Source organism: Peromyscus californicus, unplaced genomic scaffold (genome assembly GCF_007827085.1).
Source record: "Peromyscus californicus insignis strain IS unplaced genomic scaffold, ASM782708v3 Scaffold_5__1_contigs__length_169319896, whole genome shotgun sequence".
NCBI classification, from domain to species: domain Eukaryota; kingdom Metazoa; phylum Chordata; class Mammalia; order Rodentia; family Cricetidae; genus Peromyscus; species Peromyscus californicus.
The window spans coordinates 22545152-22557622 of record NW_026294573.1 but is presented as its reverse complement, the minus strand read 5'-3'; the positions used below and the strand labels follow the sequence as shown (position 1 = coordinate 22557622).

Here is a 12471-nt window from a genome sequence, read left to right as displayed (position 1 = left end):
ACTCTACATAATTTATACTAACACTTCAGGAAACTAAGTTTACAGCTGGCAAAGAATTTGTTTTCAATTTATAGAAAAGGAAAGTGGCCAGCTGCAGTGTCAAATGCCTTTAATTCCAACACTCAGGAGGAAGAATCGGGCGATCTCTCTCAAGTTCCAGGCCAGCCTGGTCTACATAGTGAGTTCCAGGACAGCCAAAGCTACATAGAGAGCCCCTGTTTCAAAAAAACAAAAACAAAAAGAGGAAAAAGAAAAGGTAAGGAAAGCGAAGAGTACAAACTTCTTCAAAAAGGAGCAAAATTAAGATGAGAAAAATTACATAAAGGATATGCATATCCTGCTTCACTAAACTGATTTTTTTTTTTAACCAGACTAAAAACAGGGAAAGTAGTAACGAGCAACTACACCAAGTACAGTAGATCCCAAGAGTGTACAGACCCACTATAATAGCACTCAAGACATAAAGGTAACTAGTTCTTCCAATTTTCCCTAAAAACAGAGGGAACAAAATAGTAGCTGTGAAATCACCCAGACTACTAAAATTTAAAAGAAGAAAAATAAAACAAAACAAAACAAAAAACTCTCAGCATCTCTGAAAAACAAAAACAAAAACACCCAAGTCTCCACATTTATGGTAGGGTACAGTTCACGGAACAACAGGACAACAGTTGCTGTCGTGTGACCCGAAACCAGCCCGTCAGCGATTTGTTTCATGTCAGATCACTTTCTCCCTGCAGAGACCGCCTGTCCCGGGGGAGCACGACCCTGTCTGGGCAGAAGCTACCCTCCAGGAGGATCCGCCTGGTGATGCCATCAGAGGGTGAGCCTAGCTCCAGAATCTCCACAGGTACAGGCAGCCCAGCAAGCCGGGGAAAGATTTCCAAGCCGACAGATGCGCGAACTGAAAAAGGAGGTCACGGAGCTGGGAGAAGAGCTTTAACCCTTGGCTCGCTGGGACCCCTGAAGATTACGAAGGCAGGCACTGGATCTAGAGGGCTCTGAGGTTGGATCTGATTTTTTTTTTTTTTTTTTTTTTTTTGGAAGATGCAGGGTCTCTGGCGGGAAGGCCTGGGCTCGCTGCTGCGAAGCTCCGCACACCCTCGCAGGCTGCCTGACTTGTGCGCTCTGCCCAGCTTCCCCGTCACGAGGGACTGACTCCTCCGCTGGCCGCCGCACCGCTGCCCACCTGGTTTCCTGCCGGGGCGCCCGCCCACCGCCCGGTGACTGACAGGCCGGCCCGGACCCAGGACCCCTCCGCGGGAAGACACCCCACGCTTAACTTTGAGACGCCGCGGCCCCGCGCGCTCCCCCGGCCGCCGCCGCCGCCGCCGCCGCACCCCCCGCCCCCGGCCCGGCGGCTCCTCAGGCCGCGAACTGCCCCTAGCCCCCCCGGCTCCCCGCGTCAGCCCGCGCCCCGGCTCCGGGGCCTGCAGGGGGGGCTGGAGACAAAGGCTGCGGCGGCGGCGGTGGCGGTGGCGCCGCGGCCGCCCGGACCGTCCCCTCGGGGCCAGCGCCGCGCCCCCCACCGGCTGGCGCGCGCGCGCGGCCGCCTCTCCTCACCCGTGGCTCCGGCCGGGGGCTCCCGCGCCAGCCGGACGAACAATGGCAGGCGGCGGCGTCCGAGGCTCCGGCCCTCTGCGGCTCGCGGGCTGCCGGGGCTGCAGGCTGGCTGACTAAAGCCGCCGGCGGAGGGAGGGAGCGAGGGAAGAGAGAGAGCGGGCGGGCGGGCGGGCGGGCGGGCGAGCGAGCGAGCAGCCCCGGCGCGCGCCCTCCCGCCTTTCCTCAGCGAGACGAGGCCGGCGCGGCCCGCGGCCCGCCCGCGCCCCTCCCCCCCGGCTCGCCACAACATTGTAGTAAATTCCTATTGGGCCGCGCGGGAGGGAAGGAGGGGGCCGGGCCCGCGGCCCGCCAGCGCATTGGCTGAGGCCCGGTTCGGGCTCCCGCGTCTTACCTCCCCCTCCCCTAGGGCGGTAAGGAGAGGGGAGGCGGGGGGGGGGGGGGGGGGGAGGAAAAAGAGAAGGGAGGGGGAGGGAACAAGGGGCTAGCTGCTGTGCGCACGCGCAAGTCGAACCCGGGCTGGAGCTTTGAGACCCGGCGGGGTTCTGGGCTCCGGAAGCAGCCGGTGTGGAGAGTGGGGCAGCTAGTGCCCGGCACGCAGGTGAGACCTTTCCTCCCCCTAGAGGGCCCGTGAAGGAGCCGCGATCTGGGGGGGCCTCAGGAGAAGCAGAATCCACATAGATGCTGCTGAGCTGACCAGGCTACCCCCAAAGAACCCCCGCCCCGTGCCCTTAATAACCTCAGGTAAGTCACTCCGCTTCTCTGAGCCTCAGTTTACCCATCTCCTAGCTTGACCGTCTCTAGGCTCCCTTCCAACCCTGACATTCAGTAAGACTTTACCTCTCCTGGCAGCGATGTAAGACCTGAAATGGAATCTTAAGAGTTGAGACCAAGCCAAGATTTCACCTGTCTTCTGTCTTCACTTAAGAGTCTCCTATTTCTGCCTGGCATCCACTAAATTATTTTAAAAATCTAGCTTCCACGGTCTGGTCTCCAGATGAATTTAGGGTTGCTCTGAGAAGTGCACGAGTGCATTGCTCTCCAGAAGTTTCAAAGGCTGCTTGACCCTTCTACTTCCCACCAAGCTGGTGTGTGAACAGGGCTGCCTCCCCACAGAGCAGAAAGAGGGTTCTGTTGTGAGCACATGCTTAGAAGATAAGACAGGTTCTGCTATTTCATTTTGGAGAAGAGGAAACCAAAGCGGAGAGGGTTAGCCCTGCCGAGATCAGAAACCAAGCAATGTGACATCAGAGCCTGCACATGCCAGCTAGACTGCCTACGGTTGTGGAATCAAAGCCGGTCCCCAGTCTCAGCTCAGCCTCTGGAATCAGACTGCTCAGGTCCAGTGCTCAGTCTCAGCCCTCCCTAATTGTTTGACCTTCTTTGTGCCCGGTTTCTGAACCCATAAAACCAGAATAAAGGCTGGGAGTGGTGGCACACGCCTGTAACCCTGGTGCTTGGGAAGTGATGACTGGAGTAACAAATCCAAGACTAGCCTCCAGTGCATAGTAAGTTTGAGGCCAGCCTGAGCTACATGAGACTCTGTCCCATAAAAGAGAAGGAAAGACAACAGCCCCACCTCATAGAGTTAGTGTAACAATTTATTAATTAATCCATTAGCTGATTAAAATACATACAGGACTCAGGACATAGTAAGATCTCCGTTAAGTGTTCATTATACTACTACTTAGAGACTAAAATATCAACTAAGAAGCACATGCAGGCAGATAAACACTCAACTGTTGTCAGGTCTGAGCACATTTCTGCAATATAAGTCATAAAACCCTTGAGAACCACCTGACTACCTAAAACAACCCATTCACACAGTCTTCCTCTGTTTTTGGTTCCGGTTTTGGATTTGTTTTTTTTGCGGGGGGGGGGGGGTGGGGGGGGGGGGGGGGGGGGGGGTTTGAGACAGTTTCTTTGTAACCCTGGCTGTCCTGGAACTTGCTCTGTAGACCAGGCTGACCTCAAACTCAGAGATCCACCTGCCTCTGCCTCCCAAGCACATGCGTGCGCAGACTACCACTGCCTGGCTTCCTTCCTCTGTTTTAATCACAGCACTTTCCATAGCATTTGCCTCTGTGGCCAGCCTCCTGTCTAATGTTGACTGGTTGAGTCTCAAACTGTTGCATTCTGGATCCAGGAGACTGTAAGCTGGAGAGGACTATTGTCCTTGTTTATTGCACAGAATAATGCTGACATATTAAACATTTATTGAACCAGTGAATGGACTGTCCTCATTTTATTAACAAGAGACTCAAAGAGTTTAAGGAGCACTTGTTTTTACATACCGTGGTTCCCTGCTTTGAGCCCTTCAGGTTCAGCTGTGCTTTTGATTGGAAAGTTCTAATGCTACCTCTTCTGGGCCTCAAAGGCTTCTCTAACTCTCAGACAGGGAAATCTGGTACCATAAAGGATGGATACTGACAATCCATCACCAGACATACCATTTCCTCTACTACCAAGTTATCCAGGAAATCCAGACTTGTGAAGCTAAATGCTCTGTATGCTAGCCAATGGCACATCACATTTAAGGAAGCTTGTAGTATTTGTAGTATTTAGTAACCATTGCTCTGAAAAGAAGTATAAGTCTTAGGCTAGAAGAAACAAGGCAGGTGTAATCACTCCTAGATTCAGAGTATTGTGCAACCCCACACCAAAATCGAATGATCTAAGTTTTAAAATCTCCAAGTCAGCTGGGTGGTGGCGGCGGCGGCGGCAGCGTCCACCTCTAATCCCAGCACTCAGGAGGCAGAGGCAGGCGGATATCTGAGTTCGAGGACAGCCTGGTCTACAGTCAGGGCTACACAGAGAAATCCTATCTCGAAAAATAAAAATAAATAGATAAATAAATAAATGAAATGAATTCCAATGCTAGCTTTTCATTCTTAGCCTGAAGATGAAAGAATCTGTGACGTATATCTGTACATGAGAGATTTTCTTGTTATTATACACCATCACCTGGTATGTGTCTTATCTCTGAGTATGGCTGAGCTCAACTAATAATGAGGACTAGGGATATAAATAACATTCACTCAGAAGACAAAGAAACTAGCCTTACTCCTGGGCCCATCTGCTGAGCCAGACATCCAGTCCCAGCTCACCCTGCAGAAACTCCCATCGGGTACCAAGGGTAAAGGTCCCAAGCACCATCTCTGAGGCTAATTTCCCAGGAAGAAACACTTTTGGCTCCATGCTCACATCTGGGTGGTGGCTGTGCCATGCTCCGAGGCCCAGGATGGGATCCCTCAGGACCATCTCTATCCCATCTGCCAGCTGAGCCCCATCACTACCTCCCCATTACAGCCCTGCTCCTTTCTAGGGAATAGAGACCCTGTGAGCTGTCGGTTAGCCCCAGGAGCGATCAAGAGCGCTAAGATTTAAAAAAAAAAAAAAAAAAGAAAAATTAGCACGAAAGGGTCTTAACCCTTTCCCACTGCAAACCGAGCTCCAGCAAACACATACACCAGTTGCATGAAACGGGGTAAAATGGGACAGTGAAATTAGGTGATGACCAGTGGGGAGAGCCAGGGAGGTGAGACGAGGCCACCAGTGACCTGGAAGAGATGAGATTGGAAGGAAGGTGGGGGGACAGTTGGAGTCTGACCCATGCTCAAATCTGGGACGGGGGCGGATTAGGGACACAGCTGGCCTGAAGCCCTGGTGATAGGGCTCATGGAGAATGTTCATCTGTTGTGGCGGGCTTTGAAAAGCTGGGCATGTCAGCTAAATGTTCTGAACAGTCATTACAGAGTAAAAACCAGCCCTGGCACCAAAGGCACACAGAGCAGAACACGCCTCCCAGATTGTCCTTGCCATCAAACCTACACTATTTATTACGCTATTTTATTTGAAACTAGGGGCTCGCATATGCTAGGCAACCATCCTGCCACTGAGATAGGGTCTCACTCTATAGCCCAGGTTGGCCTATAACTTGAAGCAATTCTCCTGTCTCAGCCTCCTGAGTAGCTAGGAGTACAAGCCTGGCTATTTTAGGCCTTATAAACACAAATGGTTAAGCAAACAAACTATACTGGGATGGAAATTACTATTACTACAAAAAGAATGTCTTTCTAAGGGAATATTTTTATTAGGAGTACTTGAATTTTAGAAAATACAGTTAAGAATAAGTGTGATTAGCCGGGCGGTGGTGGCGCACGCCTTTAATCCCAGCACTCGGGAGGCAGAGCCAGGCGGATCTCTGTGAGTTCGAGGCCAGCCTGGGCTACCAAGTGAGTCCCAGGAAAGGCGCAAAGCTACACAGAGAAACCCTGTCTCAAAAAACCAAAAAAAAAAAAGAATAAGTGTGATTAAATAAAAATATAAATCGCCATAAAGTAATGTAACTAATCACCAGTCAGAAATGTAACTACCCCAAGGTTCCGATGTAAGACTTTCCCTGTGAATACCTTTCACACGTGGGCACACACACATATTTATATATGCACACATTTTCACTTACACATGTCAAATTAAATAATAGGAAATTGCTGACTTTAAGGTTACAGGTTATTAAATATCACCAATTCCATATGCCCTGTGTAATGCATGTTTCGTTTTTTGTGTGCACTCATCCATGCTTGTTTGTGCCTGTGAAGGCCAGATGTCTTCCTCACCTTTCCAACTTGTTTTGTTTTCTTAAGACATGGGCTCTCATTGAACCTGGAACTCACTGTTTTAGGTAGACTGGCTGGCCAGTGAGCCCCTGGGATCCACCTGTCTCTGCCTTCTATTACCCCCACCTCACCCCCAGCACTGAGATTACAAACACACACCCTCACATCCCAGCTTTTACATGGGTGCTGGAGATCAAACTCAGGACCACATACAAATATGGCAAGCACTTTACCCAGTGAACAGCTCATCAGTCCCTCAGCCTGAATTATTTTTGGTTTTTTTGTTTTTGAGACTGGGTCTCCCTATGTAGCCTTGGCTGATGTAGAACTCACAGAGATCTGTTCTGCCTCCTGAGTGCTGGCAGGAAGAGTTGATTTTGTTTGCTTGTTTATTTTAAAATGTATTCTTTGGAGCTGACTTTTCACTTCACAATAGATTGTAAACATTTAAATCATCATTTTTTAAACAATGCTATAGATGTTCTGTAGTTTACTTAACTCTCTTGTGGTAAAGTTAGGTTGCTTCCAGTTTTCTTCTCTCATAAATGATGCTCAACAACTATCCTTTTATGTGAATTGTACCTGTGATTATTTTTTAAGGGTACATTAAACACAGCATGTTATTTCTTTTAATTAAAGCACACAAGGCTGCCTATTCCCGTCTTTCGGAAACAAAGGCAAAAGAAGCTACCAGAGGCAATACCTTTGTCCAGTATCTTATCTTTTGTGTTGGAGAACACAAAGCATGTTTTTCGCTCTTTGACAGAGTGGACTTTTCTTATTAAAACTTCTCTTAAGCGGCTGGAGAGATGGCTCAAGTGGTTAAGAGCACTTTTGTTCTTACAGAAGACCAGCATTTGGTTCCCAGGACCCTTTCAGGGGGCTCACAAACCCTGTAACTCCAGCTCCAAGGGATCCAGTGCCCTCTTCTGGCCTCTGCAGGTACCTGCATTCATATGCACATACCCACACACAGACACATTCACATAATTTTAAAAATAAAAGAAATCCAGGGCCAGAGAGATGATTCAGTAGTTAAAAGCACTTGTGGCTCTTGTAGAGGTCTTGGATTCAGTTATCACCACCTACATGGCAGCTCACAAACTCCAGTTCCAGGAGATCTGATGCCCTCTTCTGATCACCTCAGATACCAGGTATGCATACATACATACATATAAGCAAAACACTTATACACGTATACATTATTTTTTAATCTAAAAAAATAAAATAAATATTTTTAAAAATCTTCTTTAAAAGTTTTCTATGGCTGAAAGTGGTGACACACGCCTTTAATCCCAGCCCTTTGGAAAGCAGAGTCAGGTGGATCTCTGTGGGTTTGAGGCCAGCCTGGTCTACAGAGCGAGTTCCAGGACAGCCAGGGCTACACAGAGAAATCCTGTCTAGGAAAAAAAAAAAATCACACCTTAAAACATAATACAATCCAAACAAATACTGATTTGGAGGAGTTTGGGGGACCACACTGACCTAAAACTTGCAGGGATCCTCTTACCTCTGCCTTCTGAGTGCTGGAATTACAAGCATATGCCACCACACCCTTAGATATACTGATTTGATCTTTACATGCTGAGGAATGATGTGGGGAAATATTAAAAAAAAAAAAAACCTTTGTTTTCTGTAACTAAAGCAGAATGTCTCTATCAGAACAGAAAACTTGTTATGGAGAATTCAAAATACTGCAGTTTATATCACACTAAAGTCTCAAGTCTGAGCCCAGGTGTCTCGGGCAGCACTCACTGACATGGCATGGGCACAGTAAACCTGCCAGATGTTCAGAGCCAAGGCTACGATGAAGTCACACACTGCCACACAGGCAAGGAATGCCAACAACACTCCAGTTCCTGGTGCATCCGATTTTGAAACAGATTTTTGGTTAAGGGTTCAGACATCTCCTACCATTGCCAAGTTTTTCATGACACCTATTTAATTACACAATCATATCTGGGGTTGCAATCCACAGTTTATGGAGCCCTGTTAAAGGGAGAGGAGGCAACAAGAAGGCTTGGCAGATACAGGTGCTTGCCATCAGGTCTCTTGACCTGAGTTTGATCCCCACAGGTTGTCCTCTGCTCTCCACACACACATACACCCACACCCAAACGGGATTTTAAAAAGCTGGAGGTTCACCTATTGTTTTGTTTTGTGTGTTTGTTTTTCCCCTTATCCATATATTTTTACATGCAGGCATTTATCAAAAAGGATCACAGATACAGCGCCCCCCTCCAGCAGGAAGTAGTAAGAGAAGCTACGCCCAAATTCCCAAATATACCAAGCTGACTTTGGAGATGTGTAAAGGTTAAAACCTTCCTTTTTAAGAAAAGAAAAGGGGAAGTGCTGTGGGATGGTCTGTATGTCAAATGTGTTGCTGATTGGTCAATGAATAAATCACTGATTGGTCAGTGGCCAGGCAGGAAGTATAGGCGGGACTAACAGAGAGGAGACTTGAGAGAACAGGAAGCTGGATGAGAGAGACACTGCCAGCCGCCATCAGGACAAGGAAGATGTAAAGTACCGGTAAGCCACAAGCCACGTGGCAAGGTATAGATTTATGGAAATGGATTAATTTAAGCTGTAAGAACAGTTAGCAAGAAGCCTGCCACGGCCATACAGTTTGTAACCAATATAAGTCTCTGTGTTTACTTGGTCGGGTCTGAGCGGTTGTGGGACTGGCGGGTGGCAGAGATTTATCCTGACTGTGGGCCAGGCAGGAAAACTCTAGCTACAGATCACTGGTCTTGTTCAAGGCCCCTGGTCTCTGCTGCGCCATCGCCGCTGGGCACTCAATGGGACTCTTCCTGGACATCCTGTTGCTTGTTGCTGCCCTGTGTCATGGAGAGTCTGTAGCCCTGGGTCCACAGGACTGACCCCCGCCCCCAGCCACCTCCCATGCTCCTGCTGATCACAGATGGGGTGCTTGTTGTGGAGAGCCAACACATAACCCAGGTTCTGGGACTGGGTCGTTAGTTACAGGGTTAGTCAAGGCCTGCCAGCTCTCCCCTGTCTTCACCACCAGGGTGAGCTGTCCAGCACTGCCCTGACTACTTCACCCCTTGCAGTGATGAGCAGGGGGCGGGGCCGGTTCTCTGGCTTTCATGTCCTCAGGGTCAGTTCTCCCACACCTACATCTTCAAAGCCAGCTCTACTGTGTTGTCCAGGCAAGGTGTAGGGACCACTCTCCTGAGTGCTGCAGCTGATAGAGGACAGGGAGAGCTCTCCCATTCTCATGACCTCAGGGCCAGCTCTCCCACCTGCCTCAGGCATTGATGGGGCGGGCATCTCTCCCCTGACCATGCTGCCACAAGACAGATGAGTGGTGGGGACAACTCTCCCATGCTCACAACATCGGGGCTGGCTCACCCACACCTATTGCTAATTAGGCCTTTAGAGACCACCAAGCCCAAGCTACTAACTTTTGAGCATTTTGAGAAATGGACTCAAGGACTGCAACGCACTTGCCCAAGGTCACACAGCACAGTGACAACGGAGTCCAAGCTTGAGCCCACATTTTCCAACCCTTACTACAGGTCTCCACTCACAGCTTTCTTTTTAAGTCCAGCTATATCTACAAAGCTGGAGGCCGAATTAAATTCTATAGCCAGCCAGGCACGATGATATCTGCATGTACTTCTGCTACGGGGAAGGTTGAGGCAGGAAGATAATGCGTCTGAGGCCAGCTAAGCCAGAGGGTGAGAACTGTCTCAAAACATAAGTAAAAACTGCAACCAGAAAACCTAGAGATATCTGAGCTGAAAGAGACCTTTAAAATAATTTATTTTAAAGCAAGAATTGGTAGTGCAGGTCTATAATCATAGCTACTCAGGTAACTAAGGCATAAAGGATCAAAATTTCAAGATCTTCCTGGGCTACAAAGTGAGTTCAAGACCAGCCTGGGCAACTTAATAGAACTCTTTCTCAAAATATAAAAAGAGCACTAGGGCAATAACTCAGTGATAAAGTGCTTACACAGTCTCACAAGGCCCTTGGTTCACTTTCCAGTACTAAAACAATACTAATAATATTTTACTGTTGAAAAATAGTAACGATTGGGGATAAGATGTAGCTTAGTGGCAGGGTGTTTGCCTAGCATGCACAAGGGCTTGGTCCCCAACACCATAAATGCCTGTACGCACATGCACATACAAACACATATACAATAATAAATGGACATACTGGCACATGCCTGCAGAGGGCTGTAAATTTGAGGGTACAAAATGAGTTCAAGGCCAGCCTGTGCCATATAGACTTTGCCTCACCTCCTCTGCACCCCCACCCCCCAAAAAAACAACTACATTTATGAGGGATTTAGAATGTATTAAACACATGCTAAAAGTTGTGTGTTATTGCATTTAGCCTAATAGGAACCCTTCGAAGTATTATTAGTGTCAATTATATGTGAAGAAATTATGCCACCATCCTCATATTGCTCTCAAGAAAGTAATTAAGCCAGGCAGTGGTGGCGCACACCTTTGATCTCAGCACTTAGGAGGCAAAGGCAGGTGGATCTCTGTGAGTTCAAGGCTAGCCTGGTCTACAGAGTGAGTTCCAGGACAGCTAGAACTGCACAAAAGGAACCCTGTCTCAAAAAACCAAAACAAAAAACAAAACAAAACAAAAAACATCTAGTCAAGACCCTGGAGAAAAGCTGTTGGCCCTGCTTCTGATTGCAGCCCTGAGACATCTAAAAAAGGAACCAAGATCTGACCTCCCATGACCCTCCCCAATCCTCTTCTCCCAAAGCCAGAATGAGCCCAGTGACCCTGATCCAGCAAAGCCTCCAGCTCACTCAGGCTTAACCCACTATATAGCTCTCCCAAGAGCAGGAAACTCCCTTGTCCTAGGAGGTTTGCCAGGGACAGAGAGGGGGCCGCACGACACCTGCTCACAGAGGCCCGTCTAAAGCTGGTAAAGTCGGCCTGGCTCAGCCCTCAAGTGAGACAAGAACCAGAGAAGGAAACAGGGAGCGGAGGGGAGTGATGAGGTGTCTAGAGTGCTGAGGGGCAGGACAGTCCCTCAGCCACCCAGAGAACACTCAGCTGACTTCAGTTTCTAGGCTTTTCCATGGTGTGGCTGGGGGGGGGGGGGGTGTCAGTGAGGGAGCCTACAAATGAGCTACAACCTTCAATCTTCTGAAATGTGACGGTGTGACTCTGGGCAAGTCACTTCCGAAGTGCCGGCAGTCCCCACACTGTGGTGACAGAACTCAAGCGACATCTTCTACGGATTTCTATTCACTGCTTCTTTCCAAGTCCATCTATATTCATTCTTCAGAGCTGCAGAGCAAGCTAAATTCTATAGCCATGCAGCCTAGAAATAGCTGAGCTGGAAGAAGCTTAGAGACGAGGTTCATGAGCTCTGCAGGCAAAGACGCTCACAGCCAGACCTGACATCCTGAGTTGATCCTCACAAGCTACCGTCAGGGAAGTTGAGAACCGACTCCCACAAAATGTCCTCTGACCTCCACAGGAGCAAGCATGAGTAAATAAAGAAATAGGTAAATGTTTAGGGGGAAAAAAAGCCTTAAAGATAATTTATTATTAAAAGCAGTAAGAATGAGGCTGGAAATGCCACTTAGTGGCAGAGCACTGGCCAGGTATATTCATGGCCCTGGATTCAATCTCCAGCACCAAACACCAAAAAATGGGGGAGGGGCATAAACTAGATGGTTAAAAAAACAGGATGGATTTTTCTCACATTTCGGGAAGCTAGAAGTTCAAGATCAGGATTCCAGCATAGTCCTGGTGAAGGCCCTCTTCCTGTGTCCCCACATGGCAGAGTGACCTTTCTGACATTTGTTCTCATAAGAGAACTAATCCTGTCATGAGGGCATCACCTTCATGATCTTCAACCCTACCTACCATCCAAGGGCTCCATCTGCAAACACCTAAGAATTCTGTGGAGACATAAAGATTCAGTCTGCACCACGTCCTCCAGTCTCTGGCCCCCTCACCAGTCAGATGGAGGTGGCTTTGTTTACCAGGCTGTCTCACGGGGTGGCCAGAAGGGTAAAGTGAGGTGTGCAGGCTGGAGAGATGGCTCAGTGGTTAAGAGCACTGGCTGCTCTTCCAGAGGTTCTGCGTTCAATTCCCAGCAACCACATGGTGGCTCACAATCATCTGTAATGAGATCTGGTGCCCTCTTCTGGCCTGCAGGCATGCATGCAGGCAGAACACTATACATAATAAATAAATAATTCTTTAAAAAAAAAATAGCCGGGCAGTGGTGGCACATGCCTTTAATCTCAGCACTCAGGAGGCAGAGCCAGGCGGATCTCTGTGAG

General features: G+C 48.6%; 1 protein-coding gene across 24 annotated transcripts in view; it reads right to left on the bottom strand.

Annotated features, from left to right (window-relative positions):
- Positions 1-12471, bottom strand: part of Epb41 (erythrocyte membrane protein band 4.1) — a 163734-nt gene that overhangs the window by 135013 nt on the left and 16250 nt on the right. For 8 of the 24 annotated variants that reach the window (XR_008213912.1, XM_052718220.1, XM_052718226.1 and 5 more), the window contains exon 1: positions 1561-1738. The exons of 1 other annotated variant lie outside the window; for it this stretch is intronic. The gene's annotated coding sequence lies outside the window, so the exon portion shown is untranslated. Of the gene's footprint in view, positions 1-1560; positions 1741-12471 lie in introns of those variants that run through there. 15 more of the 24 variants (XM_052718214.1, XM_052718217.1, XM_052718216.1 and 12 more) reach the window with 5 other exon arrangements.